General features: G+C 45.5%; 1 protein-coding gene and 1 long non-coding RNA gene across 3 annotated transcripts in view; both read left to right on the top strand.

The window, feature by feature from the left end:
• Positions 1-13,341, top strand: part of LOC307218075 — a 343,388-nt gene that overhangs the window by 298,413 nt on the left and 31,634 nt on the right. The gene's annotated exons all lie outside the window — the stretch shown is intronic.
• The window catches only part of RIMS4 (regulating synaptic membrane exocytosis 4), a 100,490-nt gene that overhangs the window by 62,012 nt on the left and 25,137 nt on the right, over positions 1-13,341 (top strand). The gene's annotated exons all lie outside the window — the stretch shown is intronic.

Below are 13,341 nucleotides of genomic sequence, written 5' to 3'. Positions count from 1 at the left end.
TCCTCATTGGCTAGAAAGCTTCCCTTTCATGCTGATTGGGCAGCTCTAGGACACTGGAAATGGGAACCTTGCTGCAGAAATAGTACGAAGTTTTTAACTCTTGAAGCCCCTGACTACTACACTCTTGCTTACTACTATCAGAAGCCATTCTTGGTCTGATCCTGCTCAGCTCTTCATGTGTGCACTCATATGACTCCAGTCATTGGCTGTGGCCTCCATGTGATTCCTCGCAGCAGACAGCTACTCCAAACAGCTTTGCTTGTTAAACACAAAAACATAGATAGATGCACACTGTAAATTAAAAGCAAGGGAGCGAAGCAAAGGCCTGCAGAATATTCAGTGAAGACGAATGGCTTCGTATACTTCCTGTGTGCATCAAGGTGTTTGGTATTCATGCCGTTCTGTTGAGATGCTATTTTTACCTCACTTGTATTTTGGACCAAAGGGATTCTTTTCTTTGGCTCAGAACGGATGGATAATGAAATGCCTCCTGGCAAATAGTCCTCAGGGGGCTCTGTTCTCTGTATCTGAATACGTCAGGAAAGAAAGTGGGAAATCATTTAGGAGCAAACGCAGCCAATGAAACAAAAACAAAGCAAAGCAACCCAGAGCAACAACCAAGAAACCAAATTATAAGAGAGACAATAACAGTTCAAAATTGGGACTTCAGAGGCCCAGGTTCAAATCTCTGTTCAGCTTTGAAGCTCACAGGGTTGATCTTGGGCCAGTCACTATCTCTCAGCCTAACCTACCTCATAGGGTTGTTGTGAAGCACTTCTTCCCTGGGACAAACCCTAAGAAGAGAAGAGGAGAATGCTGTGTGGCTCTTTGGGGCAAAGCTTAGCACATTACTGAACATAAACTTAGAATCATAAAGTTGGAAGGAACTACAAGGGTTATCAGGGACGTGGGTGGCGCTGTGGGTTAAATCACAGAGCCTAGGGCTTGCCAATCAGAAGGTTAGCGGTTCGAATCCCTGCGACGGGGTGAGCTCCCATTGCTCGGTCCCTGCTCCTGCCAACCTAGCAGTTCAAAAGCACGTCAAAGTGCAAGTAGATAAATAGGTACCGCTCCGACAGGAAGATAAACGGTGTTTCCGTGTGCTGCTCTGGTTCGCCAGAAGCGGCTTAGTCATGCTGGCCACATGACCCAGAAGCTGTACGCCGTCTCCCTCGGCCAATAAAGTGAGATGAGCGCCGCAACCCCAGAGTCGGTTACGACTGGACCTAATGGTCAGGGGTCCCTCTACCTTTTTACAAGGGTTATCTAGTCCAGCCCCCTGCGATGCAGGAATCTTTTTGCCTAATGTGAGGCTTGAACTCATGACCTTAAAATTAAGAGTCTCATACTCTACCAGATGAGTTATTCCAGAATTTGGCACCTCTCCAAGTGAGCAGGGCAGGGCTTTCCTGTCCAGGAGGTAGGCAGTGGCAGAATCCAAGAGGCACTAACGTGGGTGTGTACACACACACACACCCTGCTGCCAGCAGAGCTTTTCATGTGGATTGCAAGTTGTGCAGGTCTGTTGTTGATGAGGACTCACGGTTGCAAAGCCAATCTGCTCAACTCCTGTCGGCCCGTAAACCTTGGATCTATTAGTGCTCGGTGTGCTTTGGTGCAAAATAAGAAATCTTGGAAGGCAATCTGGTCCATTTTAAATCCAGCCACCGCCTGTTCAACTTCAAATCGATTCCACTTAATGTAGCAGATATGGAAAGCCCCACTCAGAGAGATACTTCTACAGCCCCTTGAATCAATTTCCTCCTGTGTCACTAGAGTGGAAGCCAAGTGGGGAACTGAATGTCGAAAAATTGAATGGTAATCACAGCAGATGGGATTTAAAATGAGAAAGCTGAGAGAATCAAGAACTCAGAACAGAGTGGAGAAGCAGCAGGAGGATTTAAAAAGGAAGCAATAATGCTCAGGGCACAATCCAGCCAAATATGAGGATGTCTAAGTCTTATTGATTTCAGTGGGAAAGATGTGCTCAATTTGGCTGAATCATAGAATCACAGAATTGGAAAGGACCACAAAGATAATATAGTCCAAAACTTTGCAACATAGGAATCTTTTGCCCAATGTGGGGCTAAAACCATGACCCTGATATTAAGAATCGCATGCTCTACCGACTTAGCCATGCCCTTAGTTTTTATATACAGTGGTACCTTGGGTTACATACGCTTCAGGTTACAGACTCCGCTAACCCAGAAATAGTACCTCGGGTTAAGAACTTTGCTTCAGGATGAGAACAGAAATTGTGCTCTGGCGGCGCGGCAGCAGCAGGAGGCCCCATTAGCTAAAGTGGTGCTTCAGGTTAAGAACAGTTTCAGGTTAAGAATGGACCTCTGGAACGAATTAAGTACTTAACCTGAGGTACCACTGTATTGTGCTCCTCAAGTGCTCTAAGGTACTTCTTACACATTATTTGTTTGTTATTTGTTATTATTTGGTTTGGTTTGGTTTTTATTATGTTTTATTACGGGGGTTATTGTTTTGTTTTTGTTCTAACTATTTGTGCTTTTATCCTGTATTTTTATCTTGTGGACTGCCCTGAGATCTTTGGGTGAAGGATGGTATATAAATTTTAGCAATAATAAATAACACGTATTTTGTGTTTTTTGTCTTGTGCTTATATCTTGTGAAGCACCCTGAGATCCACGGATGAAGGGCAGTACAGTGGTGCCCCGCAAGACGAATGCCTTGCAAGACGGAAAACTCGCTAGACGAAAGAGTTTTCCGTTTTGGAGGTACTTCGCAAAACGAATTTCCTATGGGCTTGCTTCGTAAGACGAAAATGTCTTGCGAGTTCCTGCGGGGTTTTTTCCCTCCCCCCCCCTTTTTCTAAGCCACTAAGCCGCTTAGCCAATAAGCCGCTAAAAGCCGCTAAACCGCTAATAGCGCTAATCCGATAAGCCGTCAATGGGCTTGCTTCGCAAGACGAAAAAACCGCTAGACGAAGAGAATCGCGGAACGGATTCTTTTCGTCTTGCGAGGCACCACTGTATACAAATTTAACAAAATAAATAAATAATCTCAGTAATTCTTGCAACACTCCTTCCGTGTAGACTTTGATTATCCTTTTATTACATGTCCGGGGGGGGGGGGAGGTGGAGGGATAAAGCTGAAAGACAATGATTTACCTAAAGCTACCCAATGAATTTATAGCAGAGCTAAAAAATTGCAAGAGGGTTTCCACATCGCTGATCATGTTTCAGTCATTACACTGCAGTAGCTTTTACAAGTTCCCAGAAGAGTGGAATCACGAACAATTACAAACTGAAAAGTTAAATATGTAATAGCTGCATACGTTTCCACTGGTACGATAGCCCTATGGCTAGATATGGCGATGTACAATAAGAAATTAAGAAATTGGAATGCGTTGACATTTTGGCACAACGAGTGGATCTGAAAAATGCTTTGATGCATGCTCAGATGTTTACATGCCATGTCCTGGGGAATCTATAACTGAGCCAAGGTGTAGTGAGTCATAATTCTGAGACATGGTGGGTTATTCCAAGCACAAATGCACCATGCCAAATATCATCTCTCAGCATTAGAGATGACACGCTCTAGCCATTGTGTTGTTGTTTTCTAATGGTGGTTTGAATTCACCCTATTCTGTCGGTATAAATGGCTGCAGAATAGATTATCAACATTTTGTCTTTATAACCTCAAAAGAGGGGGAACTTGGCCACTAGAGAGGGTGGTCGGCACAGTGAGTGAGAGCGCTCTGAACACCCCGTCATGTGCTAAGAAATATTGTGAGTCATTGCATCTTGTTCATGCCAGTGGAGGAGCAAAGGGGAAGCAAATGGGCAGCATGCACAAGCAAATTGCTTGCTCATGATAAACCACAGTAATAATAATTTATTAGATTGTTCTCCTACCCTTTGCCCACAAAGCAACTTACAGAACAACAAAACAGTAAAAACAATATAGGCCTTTTTTTAAATGCAAAACTGTTATGTACTGAATTGAATAAGATCCAAAATGCAGCAGTCTGATTGGTCCTAGAACAATAGGCTCCAGAATGCAGCAGTCTGATTGGTCCACAGGAGCCACTCAATCCAGCTCCAGGTGGAGGTGAATCTGCAACCTGATTGGCCTACAGGAGAATCCCGGAATTAGCCAGTCATGTGGGGCCCATTGTGTAAATAATGCATATAAAGCAGGCATTCTGGGGGAACTTCCATTCCTCCTCACCACTATGAGCTGAATAAAGAGCATGAAATCCGTGTATAGTTCAAAAACCAAAGCATCCTTACAGCTAGCAGTTTCACTGTTGCCAAAGCACAGCATGTTTCAGGTTCTAGATGCCTGGATGAATGTTTTAAAATCCCACCTAAACGCTAATAACCTATACGTGTCTATATTACAGCAAGTGACTGGGCTGTAATAACTACCCAGCGCTGAATCCATGTACTGTAGTTATTCTTTACTCTTGGGTTGTTATCAGAACTATATGCTGCTGGCAACCTAGAACACGGGTGGGCTAACTTTTGGGGGCTTAGGGCTGCATTTGGGGGGGGGGAATGGCTGGGAGGTCACATCTCACTGCTTGGTGGGTGGAGCCAAATAAAAAGTTGGTGGGACACCCCTTCTCTTCCAGTCCTTTATTCATTCCATCACAATCTCACAACTCACTCTCTCCCACTTTATTCCTTGATCACCCATTCATTCTCTTCCAATCCTTCTCTTCTGCTTCCTCACTCTCTCTCGCTCCGGAATGGGCTTGAAGGCTGCGGAGGGCCATCTGTGAGCTACATGATCCAGATGAGCATGGCTACTTGTGTGAATTCAGATGAATACATTCCCAGACTGTAATCTACTCCGTAGCAGCCTTCCCTTGGGTTGGCTGTCAATTAATTTAACCACCGCTAGCAAGTTTTAATTGCAATGTGCGCAGGGTGTATACATCTTCTGCTGCCATAGGAAAGAAGATCGATACTCAAAACAGATCGCCCTTAACAAGCTAACAAAGATAAATTATTTTCTCTTGGTGCATCATCACTCAGGGGACACCACAATTGTCACAAGGACATAATGATGCTGGATGAGATCAAGCATCCATTTGTCTCCACCAGTGGCCAGGCAATGCTAATCAGGCATGGGAAGATGATGAGGGACATCCTTTACTTAACTGGTTTCCAGCATCTGATACTCCCACACTCAATGGATCTGGTGGTTCCATTTCACTTTCTGGGCTCATACAAATTGATTTGCCTGCTCCCCATGAATGTTTAAAGCCATCAGAGCTAGAGGCCATTGGCACTTCTTCTTTTTTTGGCTGTAATTAACCTGAAATTAAATATGCTTTTCTTTCATTGTTTGGGTTTTCTGTTCAATTTGCCTAGATAGTTCATGACTTTACAGATCTTGAATATTCCTCACCCCTCCTCCTCCTCCTCCTCCTCCTCTTCTTCTTCTTCTTCTTTGATCACTCGTAGCTGGGTAAGACTGTCTTCCATGAATATGGTCTTAACAGTGTGTCCCTAAGTGACTGTGGAGGCCAATTCTGGATCCACACGTCCTTCTACAGTGGGGATTGTCAGAATTCAGGCTCGGTCAGAGGTATGTGCCTATCTCTCCAGGCACCGGCTGAATTCTTTCGACCTCCCTCCGGCGACTCCCGGCAGGAAAAACACACGAGGTCCGTTCCGGCGATTTTCCTCAGACTGTGAGAAAAACACACCAACTGCTCTCCTCCTCCCTGCTCTCCAGCATATCCCCAGGGAGGGGAATCAGACACAGACAGAAATGAATCTACATTGCTTTTATTCCTGTCTTTCACTTCAGTACAGAGAAAACATGTCTGCTCTCTTCAACAAACAGAGAGAAACTCCTAACTCCACCCATGTACATCCTGTACAGGTCATATGACACACACTGAGCTCACATCCTGTGCTCAATAAGGAGAATGGACTGCCCCTTTGTTTCCATGGCAACAGTCACATACATCCTGTCTGGCTTTGCAGCCACAAGCAGCTGGCTGAGCTGCTGGAGCCTTTGCTTGCTGCAGCATTGCTGCTTTAGAATAACATACTCCCCCTAAAGCATCAATGCGTGCTGCGAGCAAAGCGTCATCCAGAGAAGAAAACAAACAGTTGTTATACTTATAACACTCCCCTGTTGTTTCAGTTCCACCCTTGGAACTACACGCCACTGGTTTTACCAATGTACCTCTCTGGTTGTGTGACTTCCAAGGAATGAGTGCTTCTGCATTACCTTGGTTAGCAACTCTCTGTTGTGCCTTTGTCTCTGACTCAGACACAGCTTCAATTTGACCTTGGTCGTTTACAACAGCAACACATGCAATAGCTTGGTTGGCAAACTCTTTTGAATACCTCTTGGGTGGTACACCCTTTGTTGCTCTCTCAGACCTACGTAAGAGGTGCTGCTCTCCCTTGCTTTCTGGTTCAGCCTCTGAGCTCTCTGGAGAACCAGTACTAAGCTTAATCAGTGGTTCATCTTCCTCTTCTGAGGGTCTAGTCATTACGTGAGATTTCCTCTCAATGACTGTGACAACTGAGCTGTCTGAGCTATCGCTGTCATCATCAGTACTACTGAACTCAATAAGATAAAACTCATCATCATCATCATCAGAATCATCATCATCTCCTGTGGGAAATGTGTGAACAATCACTCGCTCCTGTTCAGGAGCACTCTCTAGAAATTTTGTGAGAATCACCTTACCAGATTCAGACAAAATTACTCTGTAGAGACCCTTTTCATAACCCACAAAAATGCCTCTGGCATTCTTTACTCCACCCGGAGCTTCTGTCCTCACATGAGACCCAAAAACCTTGAAATGGGCAACAGAAGGTTTTCTGTGGAACAGTTTCTCAAAAGGAGAACTTCCCAATTCATTTGAAAACTTTCTCAACCACGTGTAACAATACGACATTAGTGACTCAGCCCAGTACTCATGTGGCAGATGTGAACTAAGCAATTGCGCATGCATTCCCTTTTGCAATTCTTTGTTCACCCTAACACAGACACATCTGTTCCAAGCTTCTTCGGAAGCTGCAATTTTGTGTCTTATCCCTTTCTTCTTCAGGAACCTCTGGAAATCCTGTAAGAGAAAAATTGGCTTCTCATCTGTGCAAAGACAATCTATGTCAGCATCATGCATATTTTTAACCTTGTCACAAAACTCTTTAAACCTTTCTAAGGCTTCTTTCGGTCTCTCCAAAAGATAAATCCAGACATAACCTGTAAAAGAATCAACACATATTAGGTAATACTTTGCATTGCCTCTAGATGGTGCTAAAGGACCAATCACATCAGCATACACCCGCTGAAATGCCTTGTCGACCCTCGAGGTGACCTGCTTGGTGTTCTTCTTGGCTACACCTGCAAAAGAAATCATGTTAGAATCACAAGAATTACATTCCATGTAATCACTTTGATCAAAAGTCAACAAATACAGTCCATCTTTCTCTTTGGCAGAAAGATACAACTCTCCATCTTTGTAGATCTCGCAGTTCTCATCATCATAGGACAGTTTTAGTCCCTTCTTGGCGATCTGCGAAACGCTGAGCAGATTGTACTTCAACTCTGGAACCAAATAAACATTGTTTATAGTCAAGTTCAGACTTTTAAGATACACAGTCCCAATTCCGGTGGCTTCCAGCTCTTGACCGTTGGCTTGTTGTACAACGAAGCTTTGCTTCTTAAAGGACGAAAACAAATCCCTACGATGGGTCATGTGAACCGTCGCTCCCGTGTCTAAAACGAAGGAATTCCCCACTTGTGGTGTGGCTTTTAGGGACATCAAAGCCTTTGCAGGCTTCGCCTGTGACTTGGCATGACTTCTGCCTGACGCCTCAGATTTCATGGAGCTTCCCTTGGCTCCTTTGTTCTGACGTGGCTTCCTGCAGTACCGCTGAGGATGCCCAGTCTGCCCACAATTGAAACATCGGACAACGTTCAAAGCTACAGCGTCTCCTCCAGTAGCTACAGCAGTGGGGGTGTCAGAACTCCGTTCTTGTCTCCCACTGTCCTTGACCTCCAGTGCGGCAAGTCTGTCATGTTCACAAAGAACCACGGCAAAGACCCTCTCCGAAGTCAAATCTTGCGCTGGGAGAGACCCCAGCTGACTGGCAACGGTTTTGTAAGTCCGATTCAGGCTGTTTATCACCATGAAGCAAAACACTTCCTCATCCAGACGGAAATTGCGTTTCACCATCTGCTGACGCAGAAATTTCATTTCCGTCAGGTGCGCTTGAACATCTCCATCAGGCGCAAGCCTCAGGTTAGTCAGCTTTTCAAAATACAGCAACGCTGAAGAACCTGCATCTCTCTGATGTGTCCTTCTCAGCGTGTCCCAAACATCTTGCGCGTGCTGTAAATCTTGTATATGAATAAGCTGAGAGTCTGACACGCACAGAATTATAGCGGTTCTGGCCTTCACATCCTGTGACTCCCAAGCAGGCGTTGGTGCTGCAGGGATGGGGTTCTCAATCACCCCAAACAGTCTCTGATTCTGCAGCAAGGCCTTCATCTTAATAGACCAAGATGCATAATTGTCACTGGTCAAGAGGGGTGGAGAAGGCAGACTTCCCTTCTTGACATCCATTTTGAGTCCTTGCATTGACTCTCAAACACAAGCCTCTAAAATCCAATAGCTGGCTTGTTTACACTCTGTGCACCTGGCAGCTCTAACACTGGCCGCTTGGAAAGTCCCCTTTCAACAGTTCCTTTGTAAGGGCCTAGTCTAAACACGAGCTGTTTTTGCCACTCTGGGCATAGCCTGACATCCAGCCCTTATCTTGAAACTGGCCTGCGTTGCTAAGCAACCACATTCCTTTCCTTGGACAGGAAAAACCACAGGAATGTTTGGAATGCAGACTCTTCTCTCTCGGAGCTGTTTTTCCCAAACGTTGCTCCCATGAAGCAGAGAATTAATCCATCTGCATTCACACTCTTAAGCCCGAAAAATCTCATACCTGGGCTCCGTAGCTTGGCTTTCAGCTTCTTCTGGTGAGCTCCTGGCTGCAGAGAATCAGCCTCCATCTCAGGCTTCCATGGAGAGGGATGAAAATAGCAGCTCTGCTCCTATTTCTGCAGACTTCCATGGATAGAAACCAGCAGCTCTGCTACCACTGTCAGAATTCAGGCTCGGTCAGAGGTATGTGCCTATCTCTCCAGGCACCGGCTGAATTCTTTCGACCTCCCTCCGGCGACTCCCGGCAGGAAAAACACACGAGGTCCGTTCCGGCGATTTTCCTCAGACTGTGAGAAAAACACACCAACTGCTCTCCTCCTCCCTGCTCTCCAGCATATCCCCAGGGAGGAGAATCAGACACAGACAGAAATGAATCTACATTGCTTTTATTCCTGTCTTTCACTTCAGTACAGAGAAAACATGTCTGCTCTCTTCAACAAACAGAGAGAAACTCCTAACTCCACCCATGTACATCCTGTACAGGTCATATGACACACACTGAGCTCACATCCTGTGCTCAATAAGGAGAATGGACTGACCCTTTGTTTCCATGGCAACAGTCACATACATCCTGTCTGGCTTTGCAGCCACAAGCAGCTGGCTGAGCTGCTGGAGCCTTTGCTTGCTGCAGCATTGCTGCTTTAGAATAACAGGGATATAGGTTTGTGGGTGGGAGTTGATCGCAGTGAGGATTTGCCAAATGTGCCTTCCTCACCCATCCTTTCATTGTCCCTTTTAGAAAACAAACTAAAAAAGAAAAGAAACAAAAAGTCAAACTCTTTCCTCCTAAGCATGCTGGGGGGATGGCAACCCTAAATGGGGATGGAGCAGGGGTAAGATGGTTATGCCCTGTCTCTTCACCTCTGGAAAACCTTCCCATTCATTCCTCCTCTGGTTTCTGATATCTGTCCAGGTACTGCTGACATACTTTACTGCTTTCACTGCAACTGTGATTCTAGATGCTTGGGTTTTAGAAGGGGGGAAGGAAGCTGATATATTCATAGAATCATAGAATCATAGAGTTGTAAGAGACCACAAGGGCCATCGAGTCCAACCCCCTGCCAAGCAGGAAACACCATCAGAGCACTCCTGACATATGGTTGTCAAGCCTCTGCTTAAAGACCTCCAAAGAAGGAGACTCCACCACACTCCTAGGCAGCAAATTCCACTGTCGAACAGCTCTTACTGTTAGGAAGTTCTTCCTAATGTTTAGGTGGAATCTTCTTTCTTGTAGTTTGGATCCATTGCTCCGTGTCCGCTTCTCTGGAGCAGCAGAAAACAGTGTGCCGGACTCTGTGCCAAGTACCCAACTGCATGCATGGAAAGTCTTTGGGTGCACTGAAGACACATCACCTGCTAATATTGCACCACATTCATTGTCACTGCTGATCTCTCTAGCTTGAGTTTGATTTGGTTGCATAAGTCCCAGAGCATCCCTGAAAACAACAACAACAACAACAACAACAACAACAACAACAACAATTTTATTTATACCCCGCCCATCTTTTTTTTCCCCAGCAGGAAGTTTGGAAAGCACCAGAGTTTTCATCTGTAAATAACTCTCCTTTAGTGGACTGGTTTTCAGGTTTCTCCTTACAGCTGTGAGTGATGGTTTTAAAAGCCACAAGATGATAGCAAAAGCACTTTGCTCTGTCTTTCCGTTCATGTCCTTCCATCACACAAAACACAAATTCAAGTAGACAGCTGAGGTGACATGACAGTACTACAAATCTACCCACAGCCAATTTGAGAGATGGCCGGTTTTAAGAAGCTATTTCAAAAGGCCGCCTTAGAGGTGGCTGAAGGTGTCCCATCTGCTTTCATCGTGGTGTTGGCTGATAAAAAAAAACAAGCCACACTTTGGTACTGTGGTATCTGAAATGGAGGGAAGGGTGGAATTTATGTAATTGTGGTGCACGGTAATTAAGAAGAAGCCGGAACTGATCTTCAGCAGTTCCTCTGTATCAGTCTACCCTTCTGTGCTTCCCATCTGGCTGGGGGTGAGGCAAGCAGCAAAGGCAAAATGAGAAGTGCATTAGCAGCAGCTGAGCCCTAGCCAAGGCTTTAGCTTCTGGAATCATGGATGGCACTGATGCTTCGTGAAACCAGATGCTCCCTCTGAGGTTGGACAGTACAGCCTCTAACATTGCACCTCATGGCTTGAGATTTGGCACTGACTCGGGAAAGGATGAGAGGCAGGAGGTGTTGGGCGGCCAGTGGCAAATGCAACCATTGTCAAATAAGTGCCTGCGACATTTGTCACAGCTGCCCTGCTTGACAAGAGCCAAGGATTTCCTGACTGAGGGAAGAATCAAGATTGCAGTATATCCCCAATCTTGCAATCTGGGTGCTAGGAATTTGAGCATTTCACCAGAGGAAAAGCTACCTTAGGGCAGTGTTTCCCAACCTTGTGCCTCCAGCTGTTTTTGAACTACAACTCCCATCATCCCTGACTAGCAAGACCAGTGGCAAGGAATGATGGGAATTGTAGTCCAAAAACAGCTGGAGGCACAAGGTTGGGAAACACTGCCTTAGGGGATTCATTGCCAAGGTGGATGATGACTGCATTGACATTACATTATCATAATGTAAAGTTTTAATAACTTTACATTTGAAGTCATCAGCTGGGAAGGCCTCTATTTGTGGAACTTCCTTCATGAGTTTCAGAGACTATGATATAAATGTCTAAGGGCTTTGGCATATTGTGGATATCTATAGATGCATAAATGTTTATAGGATCCAGTATTCTGCTATTTATTTATTACTTTTACATCCTGTCTCTTCCCTCTGTGGAATTCAGAAGGTTTTTCTGGATGTTTCGTTGGAATCTCCTTTCTTGTAACTTGAAGCCATTAGTTTGAGTCCTCTGGAGCAGGAGAAAACAAGTTTGTTCCATCTTCCATGTGATAGCCTTTGAGATATTTGAAGATGGCTATCACATCTCCTCTCAGTCTCCTTTTTTCCAGGCTAAATATACCCAGCTCCTTCAGCTGTTCCTCATAAGGCTTGGTTTCCAAACCCTTGATCATCTGGGTTGCCCTCCTCTGCACACATTTCAGTGTGTCAATATCTGTCTTAAATTGTGGCACCCAGAATTGGACACGGTATTCCAATTGTGGTCTGACCAAGGCAGAATAGAGTGGTACTATTACTACCCTTGATTTGGACACTGGAGATGACCTCTAGAGCCATATGAACATCAGAAGAGCCCTGCTGGATCAGGCCAAAGACTAATTAAGCCCAGCATCTTCTTCTTATGCTTAGGGGAAACTTGCAAGCAGGACCTGAGTAGAAAAGCACTTTCCCAGCATGTGAGTTTGAGCAGCCGCTATTCAAAGACATGCTGCATCTAAGAGTAGAAGTAAAACATAGCTATCATAGCTAGTAGCCACGGACAGCGTTATCCTCCATCAATAACCCTCTTTTAAAGCCATACAATTTGGTGGCCCTTTTTCATTTCCTCAGGTGTTTCTCCACTCTGCAAGACAAAGGGCAGGGGAGGTGAAGAAGAGACATTTTCTCAAGCTATCACACATAGGAAGAGAGAAGTAGAGGGAAGACTTGGCAATAGGCTATTTGGAACAGAAGCAGTGGTGTTGCGACCTTTGTTGGTGCCCGCAGCATGCATACGCACCTCAGGCAGGACCAGGGGCTGAGCGCAGAGGTTGAACAAAACCTGTCATGCCAGCGCAATCCTCACTGCCATTGCCGGGTAGGAGGGTTCACAGGGCCACACTGTGCCACCTGCCTGCCTGCCTGCACAGGGGGGAACCTGGCTGGCTGACGTGGCCTGTGGTGGGCACACCCCTGCAATGCTGGCTGGGCAGCCATTCAGTAAGGGGGCCAGGGCTCAGCAGCAAGACCAGCCAGGCCAGGCTCCAGGGCCCAGAGACCCATGGTGGCAAGCAGGGCAGGGATTCCTATTGGGGAGGAGCCTGGCTCATGTCCCCTCAAGATCATGCACCCGGGGCTATGGCCCCCTGGCCTTCCCCATACTATGTACCTGAAAAGAAGATCTATTCTCCTTATTCCTCCCTTGGCTGGAAATGGTCCACTGGTAAGTCAGTCAACAGGGTGACAGTTCATATAGGGTAATATCAAGGTTAACACAAAAAGGTGTAGTCTCATAAGGAAGATGTCTCTCACCTGGCAGGACATGAAAACGGCAGGTATCCGTCCCTTGCCAGAGAAAGACAGTACGAGAATAGCATTCTTAACGGCAGCATGCATTTTGCAGAGAGTTCAGCATCCTCATTCATTAGCAGAATTTTGCAGCCCTTTGTCAGCGTTATGGTTTAAGTATTGCATGTCAGCTGAAACTTCTTAGCTTCCTGACGTAAGCCACAGCAATTAGTGTTAATGGTACTTATTATATATTCATTATATAACATAAT

The sequence above is a fragment of the Podarcis cretensis genome, assembly GCF_951804945.1.
Source record: "Podarcis cretensis genome assembly, chromosome: 6".
Classification (NCBI taxonomy): Eukaryota; Metazoa; Chordata; class Lepidosauria; order Squamata; family Lacertidae; genus Podarcis; species Podarcis cretensis.
This window is presented reverse-complemented; position numbering and strand designations above follow the sequence as displayed.